Here is a 15,944-nt window from a genome sequence, read left to right as displayed (position 1 = left end):
AGAAGAAGACGACAACGACGACGAAGAAGAAGTAGAAGCTCGTTCGTGTCTTCCTTCCATTCTTTCGGCATCGCCGGTAATTGCGTGTGTTTTCCTCTCGGTGCGCGTAAAAAAAATTAATTGAGCCCGATGTCCAACCGTGTAAATTGTACGAAGGCAAAGGCCGCGCGCAATTCCCTTTCTTTCGTCCTTCCAACGTTCGGAAAACATCATCATTTTTATTTCTATATAATTGATGGTGTGTGTGTGAGGAGCATCGCGCGGCGGAACGGGTTCCGAAAAAGGACGGTCTACATCAAAAATAGAAATAACGCCAGGATTAAGCGAGAAACAATGTCTGTCATGACTTACCGAGAGAATGAGAGAGAGAGAGAGAAAAAAAAACTCACTCACAATGGGGCTTTGTTACGTTTAATTACTGTCCGGTTGCACGCGACCCGAATACATTAATAGTTAACCATTAATTGGTTATAATTGTGAATGAAATAATCAATGATTAAACAGCAATTTATATAAACAACATTACTTAATGCTATCGCATTGGTTGATTCTTTAAAAACAATTTGTGTGTAAAATACAAATAAAGTTGGGTATACACTTGATTATTTTGTTTTGAGTTAATTCATACAAAAACTTAGATTGAATAATGAATATTTTTAGGAAACACATCAATTTATTTATTATTTTAGTCCGTAACGTAACTGCATTATACAATCAGGAATCAATTTCCATATACAGCATAGTAAATCCGGACTAATCAAATAATTTATGTATAGAAAAAAAACTGTACTATTTATAGAATTAAATTCCTTCAAACTGGTCGATAGTGAATCTGCATTGATCGAAGCCGCACTATGCGAGGAATTTCTGTACTAATAATATAATATTTAAAAAAAATATAGAAGCATTAATCTGATTTTTGTTAAAAAAAATAACAACACGAATAAACAAAATATTTATAAAGTAACTATGACTACAAAACATAGATACACAGAATGACGTTGCGTACACACTTGTTTTTTTTGGTTAGTGATTTTTATGTCAGTGATTCTCAAACTTTTTGGTTCGCGACCGTCTTTTGGACATAAAAAGTTTCTGCGACCCCCGAAGAATGGGTATGTGCAGAAAAAACAAGATTTTTTTGCGACCCCCAAAATATATTACGCGACCCCCCTTGGGGTCTCGACCCACACTTTGAGAATCACTGTTATATACAATACATAAAATTGAAATACTTCAAAACACTTTACGATTTAGTTAATATTATGTAGGTAATTCATATAATGTTGTTTGTTAATATAATTGTTAATTATTAAACTGACATGTACTAACACGTGTACCAAATAATGTTTGCAACAACAATTATTTCCTTAATTACAAATACTTCTACAAGGTTTAAGAACATTAGTAAGATTCGACCGTACAAGTTATTTCGTTAGTAGTGTGTACGTACCTTTACTTTACTAATAACGTATTATTAGAAGATAAATTGTTCTTCACATTTCTCTCAACAAAAAACTAAAGAGATAGCCTAAAGATATATTTTTTATTCGTATATTTGAGTTAAGTAAAATCTAATGTATTTAAACATTGTGAAATAGTAAATTTTTGTACGCGTTATTAGTCTTGTAAATTTATGAAATCCTGGAATTACATGATATTTCTGATTTTTCTTTGTAATTTAAGAATATATGTACAGCAATACCTCACATAGTCCGGTTAAATGGTTCCACCAATATCCCGCACTGTTTGAAAGCGGACAAATCGAACTAAATACATAAACAAAGTAAATTTGGGAATTTACAAAGTATTGAATCCGGACTGATCGTAGCCGCACTATGCGAGTTATTGTTTTGTATATAATTCAGGATATAGATACATTTTGATATTAATTTGGAGTATCAAATAACACGATTTTCTATAAATTAACCGTGTTATTCAAAGGGTTGAATGTACTTAAGAAATATGTAATTACAATGTACATAATTCTTGCAACTATACAATTTTGCATGATTTATTCATAATAAAACGAAACGATCGATTACTGTATACTCGTATTTATACACTGTACTGCATTTATCAATGGATTCGAGCATCTACGCGCCTGTAATTAATTGCAGCATTAAATTCCATTCAATTATTTATGAATCATAAGCTACCTGCAATTAAGATCCGACGGCTCCCGGCGGCAATGAAAATCGAGCAGACGACGACGCATAATTATACAGTGTGAATTCAGAAATGCATAATGATTATTTCTATGTGTAATTAATTAACGATTTGGTTATGCTCGTTTTTTTCTAAATTTATCGAATCTGTTTTGATTATCGATTTTGATAACGATAGTCGATCGATCAGATTCGTTGTTTAAATTCATTAGCATCTAAATTAGATTGATTTAGCAATTAAATATTTTAATAGTTCTAAGTGTATAATCAATTTTTACATACATCGACATACCCGTGTCTCCAATTTTTAAAACAAAAAATATGACATAACAATTTTGTGACATATGTCATTTTTTTATTATTAAAAAATCAAGCGTTTTTTTGTGAGTGACAGTTATGTAAAAATATGATTGATGACATAATTGTTTATTCTATTTAATTCGTTTTTCAATTTTGTTACGTTCATTTTATATTTATGAAATTCAAAGATTTTATTATTAGATTAGAGCGTAACGTGTACGTGTATCAATATGTGCATAGAACTCTCGAATAACATGGTCTTAAATAGAAATAGCTCTCGTTTAACACGGTAATTCAATTGCACGGTTTCTGTGAAACACTTTTCGTCTTTGAGAACAATCTTGTATCAAATATCCATTTACATATGTATCAGAACTATCGAATAACACGGTTTGACTATTAATGTTTTTGTTACTTGTTTCATAATTATTAATACTTGAACTTTTGTAGCATATAACATTTTAATTACTCGCCAATTTACTTGTACGTGTACTTGCCTAGTACAATGTTTATACTGATTTCATCAATCTTAATAGCTTTCTATTTACTCGGTACTCGCCAAGTAAACTGATTAGTTACTTAGTAAGTCATATATATATTATGTAGAATACTAAGTACTTTATACTTGCCAAGTAATTATTGAAGTATCTTCTAATTCTATAGACATTTTTTTTTAATAACTTACCCTTTTATTTTTTTTGTATTAAAATTATTTTGTTGTAAGATTAACATTGTTGTTAGTGTTTCGGAATTTATTCGAGCTCAATTCAAGCAGCTTCCATTTTACTTCAATAAATTTTACATAATTTAATATAATTTTTTTGAAATGTTATTTCACTATTCTTTAAATTTAAATGAATCTTAATTATTAGCACATAAACTATAAAAGAAATAAACTATTGGCTATTAAACAGTATAATTTAAAGGAATTAACAGAAGCCAACATTCTTCACTAGATGATTCAGTGTGATTTTTTTTTTCAAATCGGTTTAGTTTTTCATAAACCTGTTTCGCATCGTCCAATAAGGTCGAAGCATATTGAAGATTCTGACGACTGTTTACCTTTCCTTTCTCGTTTCTCAATGGGACAAGTAAAATGAATAAAAACACAGAGAAGAGAAAAATAAAAGTAGAAACGAATATATATGTATACACATACACACATACACAGTTTGAGTGGAAAATAAAAATTAACGATCGAAAACCGGACAAGAATCCCATTTTATATATATATACATATACGTACGTGTATGTGTGTGTATTGACCGTCGACTCAGGTTTTCGTCTTTGTTTGTGTACTTTACATGCGCCTGTGAAGACACTTTTCTTGAAGGTTTCTTAGTTAAACACACTTTTAAACTGTAACACATTTCTGTTTGTCTATTCGTTTGTTTAAAGTGGACATGTCTATTCATTTAACTAATAGAAATGTCTACTAAAATTAAAAAAAAAAACAGAAGAAAATATCAACAATACCTCGTACAGTGCGGTTCCACTAATATCACGCACTATTTGAAACCGGACTAATACAGGTTTTTAAAATGGAAAATCAATCATTTATATATACATGTGTATTTATTAATATTGATTGCTATTGATTGATAAGTAAATCATAAAAATCAATAATTGTTTTAAAAATCTAATCTTCATGCATCTATATTCAAATTCAATGAATGATTTATTAAAAATGTAATTATTTTCAAACGTGATTTAGAAATCTTAATAAATGAAATAATATACTCGTATGAAAATGTACTGTTTTTCTGTATGGGAAATATCTCGAAGAGTGCGGTTTAAAATTAAGATATCGCGCTATACGAGGTATTACTGTATAATATTTATGGAAATTGAGCATTGTAGCAAATGTGTGTAAAACTAGGTGAGTAATGTTAAAAATTACATTTATATTTACTATTCTTTCTGTACGAGAAATACCTCGAAGAGTCGGACTAAACGAAATTTTGCAACAATTACTATGTATAAAATAGTTGATAAAATATTTGCTCACATTAAAAATTATTCTCATCATAATGGATAATAGTATAAAACATAAAATAATATAAGCAGTATATCAAAATCAAACAATATTAGCTTAGTCATGATACAATTGTGGACTATTTGAAACTAGTATAGTATAGTAAGTATATTAAATAATATTATTAAAATATACAAATCAACTAAGTTTGATTTTGATAAAAATGCAATAATCAATCGAAATTTAGAAACTCTAATAACTATAAATCAGAGTTTCTAACCTATATTGAGATGCGTTAAATTTTGATTGGGTCGCGAAATGACAGCTGTCACCTAGTGTCAAAGCGATAAACATGTCAAAGACAATTGTGTCATAGTACAACTAAAAACAATTATGTGGGGTCACGAGACAAGAATGTTAAGAAACGCTGCTATAGATGAATCAAGCGTATGTTGAAAAATATGTTTAAATATGATATGAATATTGATAATTGAGAATATTATGAAAAATGAATATATTTGAAGAAGTATACCAGTTCAAGTAGCAGTTAAACTCATTCGATTACCTCATAACACCTAACAATTTAATTTAGATTGTATGGGTTTAAATATTATATAATAATAATAATAATTTATTGGCAAAACATCGATACATAAGAAGAAGAGAAAAAAAAAGTACAATTTATACATAAATAAATTTTAACATACAATAAAAATATATATAGTAATAGGCTGGCCAAAGGGCTAACGACCGAGGTCTTTCCGCCCAAAATATTATATTTTATCTTAAATCTATTAATAACTAAATTTGATCTAATTACTAAATAGATTTTAAGTAATGTATAAATTCATAAAATTAGAATAAATTTATTAGGTTTATGAGTAATTTCATGACGAAACTTTACAGATATTTCGAGATTGTTTTTAGCTCGTATAGTAAACTGCTTTGTTATTATCTCCAGACAATTCGATAAGAATGGTAACCAATAACAAATGTTTATACTATTATACTGGAACAACGAAATTCGCTAATTGACATTTGTTGTTTTGTATTTTTTCCCATTTTCGAGAAATGTACGAAAAGGTTTTAGTTCGCGTCGGGTTTGCTTTTAATTGGCCGCATTTATATAAATGAAGAAAGGACAAGTTGAAGAAGGACGAGGGATTCGAGCTAAAAGAATAACAGGCTAGGCTTGTTGTTGCTTGTCGCGCGTTGCCCGACAACTTCAGATGACTTCATGGGTTCTAATTGGAATATATATTCAATAAAGATCACATCTATTGGATAATTAGCAATAAATATTTTATTTATAGAATTATTATATTTTCAATGTTTTACGTTCCGAACGGCAAACAATAATTTCGCTATTTCATTTTCGCATATCGTATAGCGGCGAAAATAATAATAATAAAAAAAAAATGTGTCGCTATGGAATTCAGACTAATGTACGCTATGTCAGTTTTAAAACTGAAATTTATTTCTGTGTGTAGTACACACGGCGTAGGAAGCGACATATTTCCATTTGCAAAGCCGATATGTCGGCTGCTGTCGCGTTATTTACTTTTTTTTTTGTGTACGTTTTATTTGTCATGTAGAATGCCTTAGCATTTTGTTCGCTCATTTAGTTTTAACTTCGAGCCTGAAACTGTCCAATTTTCGAACCGTGACCAATTTGCAATACAATATACAAATTCTAAATTAATGAGTCATTATTATCAGTCATTATATAATTAATTACAGTGTGATCAAGTTGCTTTTAACATAAGATTTTCATTTATTCAATCGAAAAAGAGAAAATGAATATATAGTAAGAGTTCGTTTAACGGTTCTCGATATAACGCGGTCTACTCCAAGACTAAAATCGTTTAAAATTAACTATATGATAAAGTGACTTATTTACAGAAATACCTCACATAATGCGGATTCGATCAGTGTTGCTTCACTGTTGCTTTCAAAAGAAACTAAATATGTTACAGAACATAATATTTTATAAGTAAATGATCCGTTTTTTCAGTCTCTTTTTTTTATATTTATTTATATAAGGTTTTAAAGTACTCGATTAGTCCGGTTTTAAACAATGTTGGATATTGCGAAATCAATTAACCGCACTATGCGAGGAAAGCATCTAAAGCGCTAATCTGTTTACTCATAAAGTAAAGTATTATAAAATTCATAAGTTTAACGCAAGATTTGAATTTTCCGCCATTTGTTCACTAAAGTGTTGGAAACCCCCAAAAAAAAAAACAATTTGACACTTTACACAAAGGGCAAATTCAAACTTTTAGTAAAATGTGTAAAATCTTGTGACCAAAATATTTGCCACATATTAAATGATATTTGCAATAGATACTAATCTTCTTTGTATTGTTCCAATTTTAGTATATGTATTGCCGAAGCAACTATTGCAATAGATACTGCATAGTCCGGTTCCAATCAGTTGTGTTTCGATCAGTCCTGATTCTCTATTGACCGGTTGCAAATCAAAGTAAACTTTAATTGAACAAAATAAAAATACATTAAAAAAAACATCACTAAACAAGTGTATTTTTGTATACAAATATCGTTTATTACTTAATATAATCAAGTTTACTTCTGTGCTGTTTATTTTTATGCGGTTTAAAGTCCTCGATTAGTCTGGTTTCAAACAGTCCGGTATATTGACGGAATCGATTATCCAGATTATGCGAGGTATTTCTGCAATACTATTGTAATTATAATAATCTAATTCTGATATCGAAATACGACAATAACTCGTTTAATCCTATTAACGTTATGGATTGTTTCAATGCAGAATTGAGTATATTTTTGTACATACAAATTGTCTAATGTCTCATTGATGAAGAAAACAGTATATTCAAGTAATTTTAGATAATACATTTTATAACTATCAAGTACAAAATATTTATAAATAATCGAAAAAAATACTTTTTAATCAAATTTAATAAAATAAATATTTAAAAATATAATCATTTTAAAAGATTTACAAAAATATTTACTAATAATTAAATTACTAAGTAATATAATACAGAGACATTAGTTGATATATCTATTAAAATAATGATTTGTTTCCAATAAATCCATTAGTATCTAATAGCTCGTCAATGTTGTACACGTAAATTAACTTGTTGCTGAATTAAACATAAACGCTCGATAATTTTACGACTCGAGATTACGTAAGTTTACCAATGTTTGTTTGTTCTTTAATAATTATTTTCGTTATCTCGCGTTTCGTTTCGTTGCTCATTTTACGCGAGTGGTAAAATAAAGAATATACATAAATAGAATTTCTAATGCGAAAGGAAGGAAACTTTTGTACATTTGTGAACATTCTATATACACTGTTTAAACTAAATAGATAATGGTGTACAAGTTATACTGAAAGTAGGTTTTTTTGTAATTATACCAAAAGCATGTCAGAAAACGCGATTATTTTAAGCTATAAACAACAAATCAAAGCGTTCCGCCATATAAACAACAAGTGTTGTGTTTAGAGTGCATTGTATTAGACTTATATATACACTTTTTTTTCTTTAATTCATGTATAATTAATTACATAATTATCGCATTCATGTACTAAACAAATACCAATTATTTATATTTTGGGATGAAAATATTGTCCATTTTTTTTGCTATAATTATAAACAACTCTCTTTATGTATCTTTTACTAATTTATCTAGTTTAATTACTGTATGTATTACTTGTCAAGTACTTGTCAGTGATTCTCAAACTTTTGGTCCGTGACCCCCTTAAAAAAATTAAAGGACCTCACGAAAAAAGGATATTTGTAGAAAAACGTAGGAAAACATACCGTCCCGTCTGTCATCAGTTTTCTGCGACCCTTCAAGTACATTTCGAGACCCCGACTTTGAGAATCACTGAAAATTTCCCGAGAATTTTTGAGCTGGAAATCCCAGGAATAATCCCATACTTTCAATATAATCTTCTTCTTTGCTATTAATAAAATTAATTGAAAATAAATAATTTTCAGACATTATGTATACAAATTATCTTTTTGTTTTAATGAATTATTGTTATGATTTAAACAGTATTTTTTATTGACTAAAATAGTTTTTGAAAACATGATAGTAAATTTTCTATAATTTCTAATAATAATTTACGTTTTATAACGAAAGTTTTACATTGTTAACAAAGCATAAATTCTGTTATTTTGTACTCTTTATTTTAATTTGTATTATTAATATTCTTTAATTATTTTTTTTTGTATAATCAAACAAGGTTTTTAATAGTTGAAAATAAAGTTAATATTAAAAAAGACCAAGTTGAAAGCAATATTTGCATTAATTTTGTATAAAAAGATTAAACGTATGATTTTGATTCATGAAATAAAACTAAAATTAAGTCAATTCTTAATCAAGTCTATACTCAACAATAATCAGTTGTAAATTTTGGTTTATCAACAAATGTTGTATTTTTTTAAATTAATTTTGAATTATTTATTTTTTTGATTGAGTAATAAAAATGTAATAAAGTCAATATTTTAAAATAATATTTGCTTATTTTAAATTAATATTAAGTATGATTTTGATGAAGTAATGAAAGTTAAAATACAATTTTTTTTATAAATGATTTTGATTGAGCAATAAAAATGGAATAAAGTTAGTATTTAAGAATGGAAACTTCTTAAAATTTGATTTTTTAATTTAATTTTGGATTGAATTTTACTTATAAAAATGATTTTGATTGAGTAATGAAAATGGAATAAAGCCAATACTTAAAAATAATCGATTACATCCATAATCAGATATTGGTGGATGTTAATTTTTATGTTACGTATATAAACCGCATTTTACATGTGACAAGTACATTATTAATTTAACTCTAGTAGGCCGCTTTCTCGAATCTTGGGCTTCAAGATAACGGACAACCTGCATTCTACGTGTTCGTACCTTAACTGGTATTAGCAGTATAAACATTGCATTACAATATCAACTGTTGAATTGTAAATGAAAAGAACTAGATTTGAAAGGACAACAGGACTATTAATTTCTGCGAACGATGGAAATCCTGGTGGGCGGACTTCGACACTGAATTATGGCCATCGAGGAACAAGGAAGGAATACGACAAGAAAGGAGCACCAAAATAAATTGAACAGGTGATCGATCTGAGATGATGATGATGATATCATTTTCGGACATCAAAAATCAATTTGATTTCTCTATAAAAATCGGTGCCGAGTGTGTGTAAATACCTTCCACCATCCCGATATCTCGACGACACGAGATACAGATCTAAACACGTGTCTAGATGCCGAGATCTCAAAGGGTTTACCTATATTATACCCATACAAATACGTACCAAAAAAAGAGAAGAAAAGATGAACAAAACAACAAGAAACGAAAAGAAAGCGAAACAACAAGAGAACGAACTCGTCCTTCTTCGTTCTCTAAGAGATTGAAGAAGGAGATGATACCTAATTATTTAATTGACTGCGGTCGCCTTGCTTCAGAAGACCAAAGGAAGACTACGAGGAGAAGAAGGAGCAAGGGAAAAACCGTTTTATTACGATTCCAATTCGATGCGCCTCTTAATTGGTACCCCATGCTTAATTAATTAATTAAACTCGAAATGGGACCGCGGCGCCAAGGGGGGATAATACTTAGGGTTTTTATTTTTATTTGTTTGTTTTTACGATAAACGCTATCAAAATTTAGGTTATAAATATAAGAGGAAAAAAGGCTATTTGGTCCAGTTTCTTTTTTTTAAGTAAAACGATGGGAACCTTGACGTGTATTGAATATTTTGAACGCCTACTAATTCATTCATAAGCTACTTGTTTTTTCTTTGAAACTCGACAAACGAGAATTTGAGAAATATTTTCGAGACTGTTCTCTCATTTTTCCAAATTTTTGAATATTTTTTTATACATATATCTACAAGTATCATCTAAGTGAATTAATAAATAGAATACTTTTAACATTTAATAATATGAAACTATTATCTCGCATAGTCCAGATAATTGGATCCACTGTTTTAAACTGGACTAATCGAGGTTTTTGAAACCGTCTAAAACTAAACTATACAAAAAAGACTTGACAGTATAATCAATTATATATAACAAATAATTTTGTAGTCGCACTAATCTAAGCCGGATTATGTATTGATTAAGTATTGATGTACATACAAAAGGAGATGTACGGACAAAAGGAGACTTAACTGTTTAAGCACAAAAAAAAACCTATGTTTTAAAAATATCTTTTTGCTCAATTAAATTGAAATTTTCAAACCGTACTATAATGTATGCGTACTGATCGATGCCGAACTCTGCAAGTCATCTTGTCTCATATTTTCAATTGTAGATGGTTAAATAAAGATTACAAATATTTGATTTATAAGTTTTATGCATTTAAGTAAATTAATTAAAAAGTTAGAAAATTTATAAAAAAAGTTTCCTTTCAACTATAGTATCCATTATAAATAAATAAAAATTAAGCAATAACAATCAATACAGTCTTTTCTAGTAGATTGAATTTTAGTAAGTTAACAAAAAGAGACTCTTAGAATATCACCCATCTAAATAAAATCCACACTGCATGATGATTAACTTTTATAAGATGTCAATTGCTGAATAGATGACATTTAAAAATCACAAATACGTATTAAAAACATTACTGTTTGCAATCATTTTTTTATCATATCAGTAGATGTAAATTAAGACATATTTACTAATTCTTATTGGCACTAATTTGGACGAAACATTTTCAATTTATTTTTTCAAAATTCTCGAAAAATTATTTTGTGTTTTATCTAGAAAAATAGGATATTATTTTAGTCCCAAATAACAATGAGACAGACTTGGAATAATTTCCACACTGTATCATAATTAATTAAGATGTCACTTTTAAATCACAAATATATATTAAAAATATTATATCTGTAGTTAAGATTTTAAAAAATTCAAGTTATTTATTTACTATCTTTCATTGTCACTAATTTGGACAAATACTAAAGTTTTTTTATGTCTGAAATATTTTCTAATTATATTGCCTAAATTTGTATTTAATAAAACGTAAATTAAAATAATCTCTAATATAGGCATTGTCACAAAAGAAGCGTTACCATTTTGTTTTCTTTCATGTCAGTTTTTATTTGACATTCGTATAATGCGGATAATCAATGACATGTGTCATTGAAGCAAAAAATAACCAAATGAATGGAATAAAAATAGCACTTTTTTACTATTACATTTACATGATATTCCTTTATCAAAACAAATTGCACCTTAATTGTGCATGTTTCATACACCATTATAAATAATATGACTTTTAATTGTTCAAATTAAAGTTTAATGCTTTTGGAATTAAAACGATAGTAATTATTATGTAATTGCAACGTTTAAAGCGGAAAATATTTTAAAATTTGTTGAGTATAAAACAATGTTATCATTATTACAAGAGATAAAATACTTTTCCCTGGAGTCAATACAATTACTGCTTTTTTTTTTCCTATTTTGCAAGCTTTGGTAGATAATGTGATAAAGTGCGTTGCGTAAATTTAAACTACGATTTTTCTTTCGCTTTGATTATGTTGTGTAACAGCACTTTATTAAAAAGTTAATAGTAGAATTACGGTAATTTCGAAAATTTATTTATTATTAGAGATAATTTAAATGCTTGCATATTCTTCAACATATATCATATATGAAAATGTCAATAAATAAACATTTTGATTACATATTTTTTTTGAAAAATTTCATACATGTATGCAATAATAATAAATATATTCTTTCTTATTTAAAGAATTTGTTGAAATTATTTTGTTACGTTGAATTGACAACAATACCTCACATAGTCCGGCTTTGATCAGTCCGGATTCATTATAGTACGGTTTGAATATTTCAAAATACGTTTTAATTGATCAATATAAAAATAAATTCTGAAAAAGTCGTACACACAATTTTATTTCGGTTTTTACTTTTATAGAGTAAAGTCTGTCCCTTTGTATGTATTTACTACTTCGATTAGTGCCGTTTCAAACCCATAATCCGGACTATACGAGGTATTAATTTATTTACGTATAATTTGTATGTATTATAATTTTGATTAATAACAAAATAACTGTTTCTTATTCAATTTTATGATTTCTCTTTAACTTGGTTTTAAATTACATTATATTGCATCATGTGACAATTTTAAATATTGACGAATAATTAATTATCATATGTTAATAAACTATAGTTTAATGTTAAATTTTCTGTAAGGGAAAGAACGTTTTAAATTTGTAAGTAACAAAAATTATAATTGATAAATTGATTTATTGCAAAAATCTGAAGATTCATTCTATATTATGTTGGAAAATATTTTTAAAAAGTTACATACATTTGGTTTGACTAATAAATATGTTAAATAATATAAAATATGTATCTTAAGCACAAATTTGGGATAATAATGATTCATAAATTTGTTTTCGAAATTACAATTTATGAAATTTAAGCTTTTGAATAGAATCTAATAGGATTTGGATAAAAAGAACTATGGTTAGTAGAGTTTGTATTATGGTAATTTGTTGCAAAAAATGTTATTATTATTCTAATAGGATTTCACATATCGTGATATTTCTTGTATACTTAAGTAAAATTTATCTATTCTATAATTTGTTGTTTTATAAATGTAGAAATGCCTTATTTTGTAACTTATGCAACATAATTATTTAGAATTAATATGTTTTCATGTATACTTTATTTTATAATAGTAATAATAAATAAGAGAATATTAATCGTTATAATCTAATATGTTAAAATAATTATTTATAACTTATTTAAATTTAGGTATTTTAATGATAAATACAGTTTTATTAGTATTTGAATTATAATCATATAATTGAAGCAAAACTTTGGTTTTTAGTTGATAAAGTTGTTAATATGTTGACAAATCTAACAAATCTTGATAATCCTATTGGGTTTCTAATTGCAATTAATGCGTGAAAAGCCACTCACCGTTTAATTGCAGTTTCTTGCTAATTATCGTCGACAAAGTTGGAACGAAATCCTTTCTCCTTCTGTGCTTCAAGTCTTCAGCGTTCCGTCGGGTCTCAGATGATGATACTTCGCGCACTTTTTTTTTCTATTTCCTTCCACAACAAAGCAATACTATAGTGCACTCACTTAAGGTCCTTCTGGTCCTTTTCCGAATGGATCGGACAAACGTGAACGAACGAGAACTGAATTAAGAAAAGAATGTATATTAATCAATCAATCGGGTTTGTTTTTTGGGTGTGAAGTGAAAACGGTGTTGCGTTGTTGAAGCGTTCGGAGCCGCGACTGAAGCGGCGGTGGCGCCGTAAAAGCGGTGCCAGAGCCCCGCCTATTGCCGTGTGCCGCGGGCGGCGGGGGCCGCGCCGCGCTCCGACGCACCCCCTTTTTCCTTTTGGCCGCTGCTGACCACATTTTTGTATCCTATTACCATAAATTAAGAGCCGAGACCGGACCTCTAAAACAAGATCGAAAGTGGAAAATAAATTTCTGTTCTGAAAATTCGTAAAAAAGAAATAATTCTGATGTCCATAGATTTATTATGTTTATAAACATATAGATCAAAGTAAAGTTTATATTATGAAACAGAAAATATATTTGTTTTAGTACAAAAAAATGTTCATCTTTCTATGGAACATTTGAGCGTTTAGTTAAATGCTTTTCAAGAAAATATAATGTTTCAGTAAAGTATAATACAGTGAAACCTCGTTTAAACCATTCCAAAATTTCCTAATTTTTACTCGTATAGTGAAACATATTCAAAAGTACACATAATATGTGTACACAAGTTTTAAAAATGTTGTAGCAGGCGCACAATCCGGGACTTCTCTTAAGCTAGTCATTTTTCTTACAAATCATTTTTCTTGTTATGCGAAATGCTCGTTAAGCGAGGTTCCACTGTAATATGATTTTATGTTTTTTTATATTTTGCTGCCTGTAATTATTATATAAAATTAATGTAAACATTTATAAGGCAAAAAGACTGTTTATTATTATACTTAATATGAATATACATATGTTGTATTTTTAAATATAAGATTTATTGGTATTTTTTAAATTGTAAAATATAAATAAATTTTTAAAAAATAAAAATCAAAGCAAAGTTTATGAACTTAACAGAAAACATACTTATTTCAGTAAAATTGTTAATGGTCCTTTCCTAAATTGTATCAATATAAATTTAGATCTACAGAATTTATTAATTATACATTTATTGGCATTTTTTACTAAGTTCTAAATAATTATAAAAAAATGGAAAAAAATGTATAAATTTCTAAAAATTAGAACATAGATTGATGAATATTGATTTATATTAAACATATTTATTAGTAAAGCTTTTGAACTAAACAGAAAACATACTTATTTCAGTAAAAAATTCATTGTTAATAGTAAATACAACCTCACTTAACGAGCGTAATCTGTTCTAAAATTTCCGGATTTTTACTCGTATTGTGTAACAATTTTCCCCATATGTTACATACGATAATGCGTAACATTTTGCGAGTCATTTTTCTTACAATTTATTTTGCTCGCTAAGCGAGGTTCCACTGTACATTTATTGGCATTTCTCAATCAGTTATAACTAATTATAAAAGTGGAAACATAAATAAATTCTCTTTCATTTATTAAACTTTTAGATCACAAAATTTATAAAACATTACTGAAAAAATCATATTGAGAAGGGACAATAAATCTATTTCTGAAAATTCGTCTTATTTCCTACAGCGAAGTTTCTATAACGTAATCAAAATATTAATTTAGTTTAGTTGCGCATTTCTTTCCAAAAATTTCTTATCTCATGTAAACTTAGTTACATAATCAGAAAATTTGCGAAACTAAACAGAAAACAGAAACAGAAGAAAGAGTTATTGTCTTTGCAGCAATTATTTTTTTATAATTATATATGAAAATGTTAAATTTTGTTATTTTTTTGATATTGCAATCATAGTTGATATTATCTCAATAAAATATACAGACGAAACATTTTCTTGATATTCCAATTTATAAATGCAGTAAATATTATCAAAAACTCAGCGGTATTATTAAGTGACACACACACACACATAAAGTATAAATAAACCGCATTAGAAGAGATTTGACTGTATAAAGGAAAAATATACCTTAATATATGTATAAAATTGGTGGCAATCACAAGCCCGACAACCGGAAGACCGTCTATTGAAATCCCGACATTCGAAATCCCGACTATATTAAAATCCCGACAACCATAATCCCGACTGTATCGAAAATGTATACAATAACATTTTCAAATTATTCCGGAGCGTAGTGACTTTTAAATTGTTATTAATAAAAAATAATAACAATTAATAATCTAATTGTATTTGAGATAATTTCATATTGTTATGGTTTATTATGAATAATTCAAGATAATTAATAATAATTTATTGTTATTAATAATAAAAGTGTAGAACAAGGTGACTACGCTCCGAAATAATTTAAAAATGTTATTGTAAAAATGTTCAATATAGTCGGGATTTTGATATAGTCGG

General features: G+C 27.8%; 1 protein-coding gene across 1 annotated transcript in view; it reads right to left on the bottom strand.

Annotated features, from left to right (window-relative positions):
* Window positions 1-13,707, bottom strand: part of LOC108556877 (GATA-binding factor A-like) — a 57,828-nt gene extending 44,121 nt beyond the window's left edge. The window contains exon 1 of the mRNA XM_017913163.1: window positions 13,399-13,707. The gene's annotated coding sequence lies outside the window, so the exon portion shown is untranslated. The remainder of the gene's footprint in view (window positions 1-13,398) is intronic.
* Window positions 13,708-15,944: the final 2,237 nt, after the last annotated feature.

This window comes from Nicrophorus vespilloides, unplaced genomic scaffold (genome assembly GCF_001412225.1).
Source record: "Nicrophorus vespilloides isolate i.1.1-1 unplaced genomic scaffold, Nicve_v1.0, whole genome shotgun sequence".
Classification (NCBI taxonomy): Eukaryota; Metazoa; Arthropoda; class Insecta; order Coleoptera; family Silphidae; genus Nicrophorus; species Nicrophorus vespilloides.
The sequence above is the reverse complement of the archived record's forward strand: the minus strand, read 5'-3'. Positions and strand labels throughout refer to the sequence as shown.